The sequence below is a fragment of the Nuphar pumila genome, chromosome 3 (genome assembly GCF_984573655.1).
Source record: "Nuphar pumila chromosome 3, dmNupPumi1.hap1.1, whole genome shotgun sequence".
NCBI classification, from domain to species: domain Eukaryota; kingdom Viridiplantae; phylum Streptophyta; class Magnoliopsida; order Nymphaeales; family Nymphaeaceae; genus Nuphar; species Nuphar pumila.
The window spans coordinates 73,068,689-73,081,156 of record NC_143251.1 but is presented as its reverse complement, the minus strand read 5'-3'; the positions used below and the strand labels follow the sequence as shown (position 1 = coordinate 73,081,156).

The 12,468-nt window shown below is 39.1% G+C and overlaps 1 non-coding gene across 1 annotated transcript; it reads left to right on the top strand.

The window, feature by feature from the left end:
• Window positions 1-6,480: 6,480 nt before the first annotated feature.
• On the top strand, window positions 6,481-6,583 carry LOC149843018 (small nucleolar RNA R71). The gene has a single exon (XR_016431207.1). It is a non-coding gene; the product is annotated as a small nucleolar RNA R71 (small nucleolar RNA).
• Window positions 6,584-12,468: the final 5,885 nt, after the last annotated feature.

The window sequence follows — 12,468 nt, the reverse complement described above, 5'->3', positions numbered from 1 at the left end:
TTCGTAGGAATCATGGTTGCATTTAGCATATGCAACAAGCCATTTAAAACCCTAGCTTACACTAGTGGACGAGTAAGGTCTCGTGAGGGTTTGCAGAGATGCTACCCACAAACATCAATGAAATGCGAGGATGATCTTTCAAAAATATTAGGCTCTTAAGAATGCAGTTGTAATAAATATTTTATGTAATTGACATTCTCAAAACAAGTTTAAAAATCTCATGCCACCACAGTAAAAATTCTTTTCCTTCACTTTTCTAATATTGTAGCTAGTTCATGATTTTTCTCCGAAAGTCAAGTATTCTCATGTTTTACTCATTTATTCTCACTTGTATATTTTCTGCACAGTACTACACATATATGCTTAAGCAATGAAGATTTTCTCATTCAGCACATTCTTTTTCTTTCATTTTCACTCTTTTTTTTCAACTTTTGATCTCTTGCGCATTCTTCTCATATGAGCACTATTTCGAATAGTCAGTTTTCGTGACCCGTGTAGCGAGCTTTGGGTCAGTGACTCCCAGGCTGGCCAACCTTAGGGCACTAGATACAAAGTATCCCTCAGACTTAATTGCTCGAGTCACTAGACCTTCTATTCTGATAGTTTACGTATAGTCTGTCTCTTGTCATGTGCAATGTCTCTATCTCTTAGGCTTTCTATGCAGTCCATGTAACAAGCTTTCGAACCGGTGGCTCCCAAACCAGCTGGCTTTGGGGCACCAGGTGTAAAACACCCTTCAGATTCTACTTACTCGAACTACAAAGGCCACAGATATCGACTTAGACAAGAAGATGATCTCCTTTGTTATCTTTTTCGTTAAGATACTCAAACATTTCATCTCGTGTCTGAGTTCCACTACTAGAATTCATGAAGACATCAACAACTAAACGTGGCTCTATTCTTTTAAACTCATTTTTCAAACACATCTTTCCATTGCTTATTTATTTCACAAAACATACTGTGCGTACTTATACTAAAGTGATTCAAAATTTTCTAACAATCAAATACTATCTTTTCTTTGAATTATCTCATAAACAACTACTCTATTTGACTCAGTTCAGAAAATAAATTTTTTTTTATGGGGCTTAAAAATTTATAAACTGTTAGATTATGCCAAAAACAATCATATAAGCTACAACTTGTTCTCAAATGCCTACTTTGATTACCAGTCCTAAAAAAAAAAATTTGAAATTTTTGTGTGCATGCATCTAAACCACCCCCCCCATGCTTGAATGACACTGTCCCTAGTGGCATACAAAATGAATAAAAATGTAATGCACATGCACTCTAAAACACACTAACAAAAATATGGGAGAAAGGATAGATACAACCTGATTTGTCTAAGCTTCTGAAGTTGACTTTCATCTGATCTTTGAATTCTTTGAAAGCTCTTCCATGCACCTGGTAACTGATACACTAAGTGTTAGATTCATCCTGCATACATCAAAACAAATGTTAGCACATATGAAATGAAATACTGAATAAAGAAAAACACTGAAAGGAAAAACAAATTAATGTACATATGATACATCCCTCTGGTCGAATCCTCATGCCTTCGTGAGATGCACTATCTCACACTCACCATCCTGCAAGGCATCTGAAATGAATGGCTTCAGTCTTTGCCTATTTACCTTGAATGTACCTTGGGTCATAGGATCGAATAATGTTACTGCTCCATGGGGAAATACTTCTTTCACAATGTAAGGACCTGTCCATCTCGATCGTAACTTCCCTGAGAATAAATGCAAACGAGAATTGTATAGCCACACTTTCTGATCTGGCTCAAACACTTTCCTGACAATATGCTTATCATGAAATGCTTTTGTGCGAGCTTTGTATAATTTGGCATTCTCATACGCATCATTCCTGAGTTCCTCTAATTCTGAGAGTTGCAGTGCTCTCTCTTTGCCAGCCTGGGTGAGGTCAAAATTCAATTTCTTGATAGCCCAGTACGCTCTATGCTCTAGCTCGACAGGAAGATGGCATGCTTTCCCGAATACAAGGCGATACGAGGACATGCCAATGGGAGTCTTGAATGCAGTTCTATATGCCCAAAGTGCATCATCTAAGCGCTGGGACCAATCCTTGCGGTCCGGGCGAACTGTCTTTTCTAAAATTCGCTTAATCTCCCTATTGGACACTTCAACCTGTCCACTAGTCTGCGGATGATATGGAGTGGTGAATCTATGATTGACAGAATATCTTATCAGAAGAGAAGCTATCTGTACATTCCTAAAATGCTTGCCACCATCACTAATCATCGCACGTGGCACACCAAAACGACTGAAAATGTTGTGCTTAATGAACTTAAGCACTACTCTGTGATCATTGGTCTTGGTTGCCACAGCCTCGACCCATTTGGATACATAATCAACCGCCACCAGAATGTATAAATTTCCGAATGAAGGTGAAAATGGTCCCATGAAATCAATGCCCCAAACATCAAAAATCTCGACTATCAAAATCGGAAGCAAGGGCATCATGTCCCTCTTGGACATGTTCCCAATTTGCTGACATCGAAGACATCGCCTACAAAACTCATGAGCATCTCTGTGGAGTGTGGGCCAATAAAATCCTGACTGCAAAACCTTTGCAGCCGTCTTCCTACTGCTAAAATGTCCTCCACAGGCTAATGAATGAGAAAAATTCATAATGGACTGGTACTCCTCCTCCGGAACACATCTCCTAATGATCTGGTCTGCACAGTATTTGAACAACTCTGGTTCATCCCAATAATAGTGCCTCACCTGAGATAGGAATCTCTCACGCTCATTCTTGTTCCAATGCTCAGGTATCTGCCTCGAAACCAGATAGTTCACAATATCTGCAAACTAGGGTAACTGCGATGTACTGACTGTCATGATCTGCTCGTCGGGGAAAGAATCACTGATCGGCCTCTGATCCTGCGTGGTCTCTACGATCAGTCTGGAAAGATGGTCTGCTACTACATTCTCACTTCCCTTCTTATCTCGAATCTCGAGATCAAACTCCTGTAGTAGTAGGACCCAACAAATCAATCTCGGTTTGGTGTCTTTCTTATTCAACAAATATTTCAATACAGCATGGTCAAAATAGACAACCACCTTCGAACCGAGTAAATAGGACCTGAATTTATCCAATGCAAAAACTACCACAAGTAACTCCTTCTCTGTCGTAGTATAATTCATCTGGGCCTCAGACAGAGTTCTACTCGCATAGTAGATTACATAGGGCTTCCTATCAATGCGTTGTTCTAAAATAGCCCCCATAGCATAGTCAGATGCATCGCACATAATCTCAAATGGGAGATTCCAATCCGGAGGTCTCAAAATAGGTGCAGTAATCAAGGCCTCTTTGAGAATCTCAAAGGCCTTCATACAATCCTCACTAAAAACAAAGGGCTGGTCTTTTTCCAATAAAGTGCAAAGCGGTCGAGAGATTTTGCTGAAATCTTTTATGAACCGCCTGTAAAATCCCGCATGCCCTAAAAATGATCGAATCTGCCTCACAGAGGTGGGTGGAGTCAAACGGGAAATGAATTCCACCTTTGCTCTGTCAACCTCAATACCACGCTTGGACACAATGTGTCCTAGCACAATCCCCTCCTGGACCATAAAATGGCTCTTTTCCCAACTCAGGATGAGATTGGTCTCCGTACACCTACTCAGTACTCGAGCAAGTTTTTGGAGGCAATCTTCAAAAGAAGAGCCATACACTGAAAAGTCGTCCATAAAAACTTCCATCACATCATCAATCATGTCTGAGAAGATAGCAAGCATGCACCTCTGAAAAGTAGCCGGGGCATTACAGAGCCCAAACGGCATACGTCTAAACGCGAAGGTGCCATAAGGACATGTAAATGTGGTCTTCTTCTGGTCGTCAGGATGGACAGCTACCTGATTGTATCCTGAATATCCATCTAGAAAGCAGTAGTAGCTTTGCCCTGCGAGTCTCTCTAAGATCTGATCAATGAATGGCAATGGGAAATGATCTTTCCTAGTTGCCACATTCAGCTTCCTATAATCGATGCAGACTCGCCATCCTGTAGTGGTCCTCATCGGAATTCTCTCACCCTTCTCGTTCTCAACCACAGTGAGCCCTGACTTCTTCGGCACAACCTGAATCGGACTGACCCACTGGCTATCAGAAATAGGGTAAATGATTCCGGCATCCAACCACTTCACCACCTCTTTCTTCACCACTTCCTTCATGTTGGGATTTAGCCTTCTCTGCATATCCCTAAATGGCTTGACTTCCTCATCACAATGGATTCTATGCATGCAGAATGAAGGATCAATCCCCTTCAGATCAGCAACTCCCCAGCCAATCGCTGCCTTGTGCTCTCGAAGAATAGTCAGCAATCTCTGTTCCTGCTTCTCAGTGAGCAAGGACGAGATGATCACAGGCAGACTCTCATCATCTCCGAGATAAGCATACTTGAGTGAATCTGGTAAGGGCTTCAGCTCAAGTTTCGGAGGTGACTCGATCAAAGATTTGGCGGGGGTCTCTGCTAGTGGTGGAAGAGGCTCCCTGACAGCTCCCCAAGGTGGTCTCTCTGACGACACTCTAGACACATCTACACTATCTACACTACTATTCTTCTCTATATGGTACAGATCTAAAGAATCCTCAGTAATGTACAACTTGGGCTGCTCCTCCATTAACTCATGTGCAATGTCTACATGAAAGCAGTCCATGTCTCCCGCTGGTCCCATCGCGGCATTGAAAATATTCAGCTTTACCTTCCTATTGCCGAATGAGAGATCCATGGCTCTGGTCCTACAGTTGATGCACGCATTGGCCGTCGCCAAGAATGGTCTGCCTAAAATAATCGGAGTCTGGTGTTGGCTATCTATTCCTTCCATATCAAGAATAATGAAATCGACTGGAAAATAAAAGTCTTCCACCTTAACTAGCACGTCCTCCAAGACACCTCTCGGTACCTTGACAGAACGATCTGCAAGTTGAAGTGTAATCGGAGTCGATCTCATCTCTCTTAGCCCAAAAGAATCAAAGAAATACCTGGGCAGAATGTTCATGCTTGCTCCAAGATCGAGCAATGCGCGTTCTATCCGGATGTTCCCTATGGTACACGCAATAATAGGGGCTCCAGGGTCCTTGAGCTTTGGTGGTGTCTGATGCTGAAGTACTGAACTCACCTGCTCAGTCAAATGGACCCTGTTAGGAACTCTCTCTCTAGATTTACGCTTCTGCGTACATAGTTCCTTCAGGAATTTGGCATATGCCGGCACCTGCTGAATCGCATCGAGCAAAGGTAGGTTGATCTGCACATGCTTGAAGATGTCAAGCATGTCCTGGATCTTCGCACCTTGCTTCCCTCTATATCCAGGAGACTCTAATGCTTTGGGATAGGGTGGTGGGGGAATATACTCTGCTGGCTCCTCCTCTTTGTGAGAAGGCTCACTCCTATCCTTCTTCTTCTCTGAGGATGAAGATGATGATAATGAAGATGAAGATGAGGATGGGGATGATAATGATGGCTGAGCCGACGTAGGTGAAACAATGGTCTCTGGCTCCGCTATCCTCTCTCTACTCTCTCGCTCTCTGCTCTCGACGTGATACTCACGTCCACTTCTCAAGGCCATAACTGATTTGGCCTGCTGTTGTGTCTCAGTATGAAATAGGCCTCTAGTCATCTGGTCCTTACCCTTCGGGTTCATGACAGCCTGACTCGGCAATGTACCCTCGGGTCTCCTACTAATAGCCTCAGCTAACTGTCCCATTTGCGACTCTAACTTTGTAATGGACTGCGTATGTAAGCTCAAAATCTGGCTACACTTCTCGAAGGCGTTCTGATTAGAGGTTTTCACCTCTTGGAATGCCTGGAGAAGTCTCTCCTCAAAAGATGTCTGCGGGGCAGACTCCTGCTGAATCGGGGGAGTGACTGAAGAAGAAGAAGACTGAGAATAGCTCGGTCTTTGGAATGGCTGAGTAAAAGATGGCTGCCGAGCTGGCTGAGAGGGTGTAGGCATCTGCGTGGAAGACTGTGGATTCTTCCATGAAAAATTGGGATGGTTACGCCAACCCGGATTATATGTCAATGAAAATGGGTTATTCGGCGGTCTGACGTAACCCTGAGCTGCCTGAACTTGTTCTTGAACAAATTCAGGGTACTGAGCTGTCGAAGGGCACTCAGTGATCTCGTGTGCCGGACTGGCACAAAGAGTACACACCTGCTGTGTAGTGGATGGTCTTGAGAGAAGCTGGTCCAGCTTCTGAGCAATCATGTCTACCTTGCACTGTAGTGCAGTAGATGGACCAATCTCAAGAACACCAGCTTTCATCTGAATGCTGGGTGTGGCTCTATCCGAATGAGAGCTAGAAGCGTGGTGGAGTGAATTCTCGGCCAATGTATCAAATAGCCTCCATGCTTCGTCCTCGCTCTTCAGCATGAATGTCCCTCCACATGAAGAGTCGATCATCTGACGATTCTTGTCAGACAATCCATCATAGAAGCTCTGCACCAGTTGCCATTTCGGCACCTGATGATGGGGACATTTCCTGAGGAGATCCTTCATTCTCTCCCAGGTCTCATGAAAGCGCTCACCATCTAGCTCTGAAAAGCTAGTGATGGCTCTACGATATTGGTTCGTATGACCAATGGGAAAATATTTCCGAAGAAACTCCTGTTGCAATTGATCCCATGACTCTATTTCTACAGAATCTAAGGACTTTAGCCAATACTTGGCTTTGTCCTTCAATGAAAAGGGGAATAGAGTCAACCTTAAAGCATCATCATCGAAATTGTGTATCTTAACAGTAGAACAAATTTCAAGGAATTTATCTAAATGTCGGTAGGGATCCTCATGACTAAGGCCATAAAAGGATGGAAGCATCTGAATAATGCTGGCCTTAATCTCATAATGTGGCACTCCTACATCGGGTCTCCAAATGCACGATGCTTGAACACAGTCTGTGGGAATGAAGTATTCCCGCAGAGGACGTGAATGAACTGGGGGTGGAGGTGGAGGATCCATGTCAGCCATTGTTGCCGAACTTCGATAAGAATGTAAAATTCTCTCTAGGTTGTCAACAAATGGGTGTAATGGGGTTCCTAGACCTCGTCGCCCCTGCATACACTGGTACTAAGACCAAATGTAAGCAAACAACCTAAATCTAAAAATAAAAATAAAAATAAACTAACATAGGTACTAAAATATAAATAACACAAAATAGACAACTACTAAACAAATATGCTAAACTAATTATGTCAGAATGATCTAAGTAAATGAAATAACAAATTAAACTACTCTAAAGTACTGAAAAGATAAATACAGGAAATCACAAACTAAGTTTTTCTAAAACCCACCTGTCTAATCGCTCCTTGCAGAATGAATTTCAAGTGAATCCTAGAAAGAACAGAACGTGAATCCTATATTTACTAACTATGTTAATCCTATATTCACTTACTAATCCTACTAACTAAAAATAAAACAACTAATTAACTAACTAAAACAAATTAATAAATCAAACTCTAAGAAATAAAGTAATTAATTCGCCGTTCCCCGGCAACGGCGCCAAAATTTGGTTGATATTTTGAGATGATATTTTTAAACAATATTTTTCAATAATAACAAAGGAAAATCGTCAACCAAAAATATAAAAACCGACTTTCCACAAAGTGGTAAGTACGGGTCGAATCCTCAGGGAACAGGAATTAATCACTATATGTCTAGAAAATTTGATTTATTAATTACAAATAGCAATCTACAATTATAAAGTTAATACAACTACAATTAATCAATAAAATGAAAATAAAAAAAAGCACTCAGTCTTCTGCTCCACACCAAGGGTATTTCCGTCTTTTCACCACTTAGAGAATCTTCACACTTGGACAATAACCCTGAAAATTAAATATGCTTTTCAACCTAAAAATGCAAAAAAATATAGAGTTAGTATTCTATTCTAACAATGCAAACCACAACTAAAACTAATTCTAGTTTTACGAAAATAATAAAACAAATGCTAATTATCAATCAATAATTAAATAAAATACTAAACTAAGTCTAAAATTAACTAAATTACTTCTACTAATGCTGTAGGATGCTTATGCAACTCCTAAAATACAGAAACTACTGAAAACATGTCTAAAATGCCGAAATTAAGAAAATTATGAAACTGCCCCTAACTAGTGTAAAATAGAATTCTGACAGGTTATCGAAAAACCACTGTTTAACATGGCAAACGAGGTCCAATTTTCCCGAAATTTGTTCTGTTCTGCAACTGACAGATTAAACAAATTGACAGTTTTACAGAATGGAAAAACAGTATCTGAAACTCCAGATATAAGCGTTTCAAATCTGGGAAAAATCAGGATATCGAAAGTCCTGTAATTTAAAATCCAGAAAAAGCGGTTTTCGCAAAATGCTTAAAAATCAGACCAAATCAACTTTGAATGAGCTGAAATTTGGTCTGCAGTCAAATAACACGTCAATAAAGTGAATAGAATAAATTTTTTTGGAAAACACAGAATTTTTGCACAGAAAATAATGCTGGTGCGACAGGGCAAAAATCTGGTTTTTATTTGAGTGCACTATTCACTATGTGAAACTATTTTACCCACTAAGAATGTAATCTACATGCAATGCAAACTTAATTAATCCTATATGACTGATTATATGCAGATGTTAACTATAATGAAGCTAAATGAACTCTACATGGAGTATGACATGCGTTTTATGACTATGCGCTAAATGAAATACTAATGCAATTACAATCAAAACACTAAATAATGTAGTTAAAGATATGACTAAATGCTGTACCAAATATAAACTAACTACACTATACTAACTAACTAATCAACAAATGATAAACTAACAAACACCCATCAAGTCAACAAATATAAATTTTAGCTAAACAATTAAAGAAATAACTATATTAGCTAATCTAAAATCACTATGAGTTAAATCTAAAAAAAATATGGGACTAAGATGGAACAATAGGACACGGGTTTGACTAGGACTAGGGTCGGTTGACTTCGGTGGACTCGGTTTAGCCTTAGCTATGGTTGGGTTAACTTGGCTAAGGTTGACTCGACCTCGGTTTGGTCTTGACTTTGATTTAGGTTAGGCTTGGTCTTGACTCACCTTAGGTTGGACTTGGACTTGACTAGGCTTGGCTAGGGTTTGGTCTTAGTCTTGGACTTAAGCTGGACTCGGTTTTGGGTTGACTTAGTCAAATAGGCTCGGTTTGACTTAGGTTGGGGGATATAGGCTCGGGCCAGGGTTGACTCGACTTGAACTAACTTTGACTCGACTAGGTCTAACTAAAACTAGTCAACGAGGTTCGGTTTGACTCACTAAGCTTGACTTAGATTAGGTGAGGTAGACTCGGTTGACCTAGACTTAGGTTTAGACTAGGTCTTGACTCAATGCTAATTAGTAAATAAAAGAAAATGACAATCAATAAAGATAATTAATTTAAATCTAATACACGTCTAACTAGAAATTAATTAATTAATAAAGACTCTCTACCTAATTATTGACTAAATTACCAACCTAACTTAACTCCATGATTTTTTTAAAAACAAAAACTAAATTAAGGCAACTATGACTAAGTTAATTAGCCCCTACTCTAATTTAATCCACTAAGGAAGGTTAACTAAGAAGAAGGAAAGGTGCATTGATGATTTTTAGAAAATTGGAATATCAAAAACCGTCTAACCCCATTAAGAATGGCATTAAAATGCAAATTGGGAAGTGGAAACGTCTAGCCTAGAGAACCCCACGAATTGGACTTTCCAAAAAAAATTAAAAGCACTTATTTCTTTCTTGAAATCATAGCCTCTCACTTGGGAAATTCAATAACTTTTCAAATCACTTTCCAAAGTTCACTTCGTAACTCCCTTCTAATAAATAATCGGACTTTAATGCTTTCTTTCTTTACTCCACACGATTTTTGAAAATTCAATTCTTTCCAAGAAAAAGTTTCCCAATTTCAATACATTAATTGCCCTCCTCCTCAAAAATCGTCTACACTAATTAAGGCTATTTAAACTAAGGAATTTAAAATCTACCTAGAGTAATTAGAGGATCTAATTTGAAAAACACGATTTCCTAAATTAATTGAATGAGCTACTCTAATTCCCAAAACTTAACTTAAATGACCCCTAAAAATGGCTGACACTAAACCCTAATACATTGAACCTAGACAACCTAATTACACCTACCTAATTGTAATTAATAATAACAAAAAAAATTCGACCAAGAGCTCAAGGGGAGCTCTAATGGCTACCGCCCCTCCTTGGGGAAGAAGATCAACTAAAATACAAAAATCAAATAACCAAAATAACAAATAAGCTAATACTAAAACTCAATAACACAAGAAAAACTCGATTTTTATATTTTTCCTATGAACAACGAAACACCTACAACACAAACACGTAAAAGCAATATTCAAACGACCCTAAGCTAACAAGATTGACTAACACAATTATATGCAGATGTTAAACTGCAACACATACAGCAAACCACACTAATTAATCGATCTAAACAAATGCACTTAACAAAGAGAAATCCTAATTCAAAGAAGATTAAAAAAAACAAATCACACGACAAAATAGACTCAAACCAATATGAAATTTCAGCAAACTCAACTTGTAATTAATGGAAATGAGGACTGCTTAAACATGTTTCTCTGCAGAAAATGATCAAAGGTTGAAGCTAAAATTGAACCAAAATCGGCTAGAATGGATCTAGCCGATTTATTGATTGTTAATGAAAAACGTCCTTTGATTTAGACCCAACGCCCCAAAATACCTCAAACTAAACTTTCTAAATGCTTTTTATGCTGAAATCACATAGACACACACGCTGGATAAGCAAAGAAAAAATTCGAAACGAGAAATATTTTTGTAAAACCAAGAATCGGCTAGAAATAATCTAGCCGATTTTTATAGTTTGCTTTTCAATTGAAATAACCATCACCACACAACCAAACAACTAAGAGGAATCAAAAGAGAAAGTTTTTTATTAGTTTTTCTGTAAAACAACACCAAGAACACCTATGCCCAACTTGAAGAATCGGCTAGATGAATATCTAGCCGATTTTTATGATTGGAAAAAAAATCAAACAAAACTTGATTCCAATGAATCACTTAAACAAATAAACCTAATCTAACGTGCTGGCCTATGCACGAAATCTAATCTAAGGTTGAAACAACAAGAAAAATAAGAAACACACAGAAAATAAAAAATTAAAATCAAACACGCAATTTCGGTTTTAGCTAGAAGAGAAGAAAGAAGAAGACCTACCTCTTGGAATATCCGACGACCGAGGGGATGAAGAAGAGCGGACCGTGGCTGGAGTTGGACGTCCTAAACAGTTTGAGAATGCTGGACTTCTCCAAAAAATGGCACCTTTGCAGCTGCTACACGTTGGAGATCCACCGAAGATGGAATATGAGCCGATTCTCGATCGGAGGGTGTAGAAAGCCGGATGGAGGTAGGGCCGGCTCACCTTGTTGGTGTGTTTCGCACTCCCGCACAAGGTTAATGGTCTCCACCTCTGCTACACCTGCAAAAATACAGAAGAATGGTGAAAAGACAGCAAGGAACAAGAAAGAAATGAAAAGAAAACACAAAGGGGATCGAAATATGCTTGAAAACCAAGCATAGGCCGATCTTCAATGGCCAAAACGTGTAGGGGATGGAGGGGAAGAAGTTGCTGGAGTAGATTCACTGCAAGGGGAGTCCAAACACAGCCAAAGACGCCTAGGGTTCTTTAAAAAAAACTATTTATAGTTTTGACATTTTTCAGAAAGAAGGTTAAAAAAATAAAATTTGCTAGGCGCCACTTTCTGGGGGGGGGTTCAGAAAAACTTTTTGAAATGGATATGGATAGGCGTGTGGGTTGGGTTTTGGGCTTTCTAAGAGTTGATCCAAGGTTCAATTAACCTAATTGGGTCGGATATGGATCCGATCCACCTCGAAATTCGTGCCCAAACACTAAAATAGCCATAACTCTCTCGTTTTAACTCCGATTTTTCTGAAATTTGAACCATAGCCCCTTACTATCAAAACACCTCTAAACATGGGTTTAAAACCTTAAACTTATTACAAAATGCATGAAAAATTTGCTAACATGATGTGCATTTCATGCATCATCAATTGGCATCTTTTGAAATCCATGTGATATGTGTAATTCTTCTCTATTTTTCATATTAACCAGTTGTTTTGCAGGAAATATGTGGAAAATGTCATTACTTGGGATTTGTATTTTCAATTTTAAGCGTTATAACAAAGTTAGAGAATTTACATTTCCTGTTCTAGATTAGAATGAATGAGCATTGTAAATGTCATAAATTGCTTATTTTTCATGCTTTCTGCCCTTTTATTTTCTAAAATCTCACAATGGTGAAACACGAATGACACGTGCACCATTTTGCAAAAGGTAATTAATCCTAAGTTGATGATTTACATCAATGGCCATAGTCAGGATGTAAACAAAACTTAAGATTTTTATCTTTTA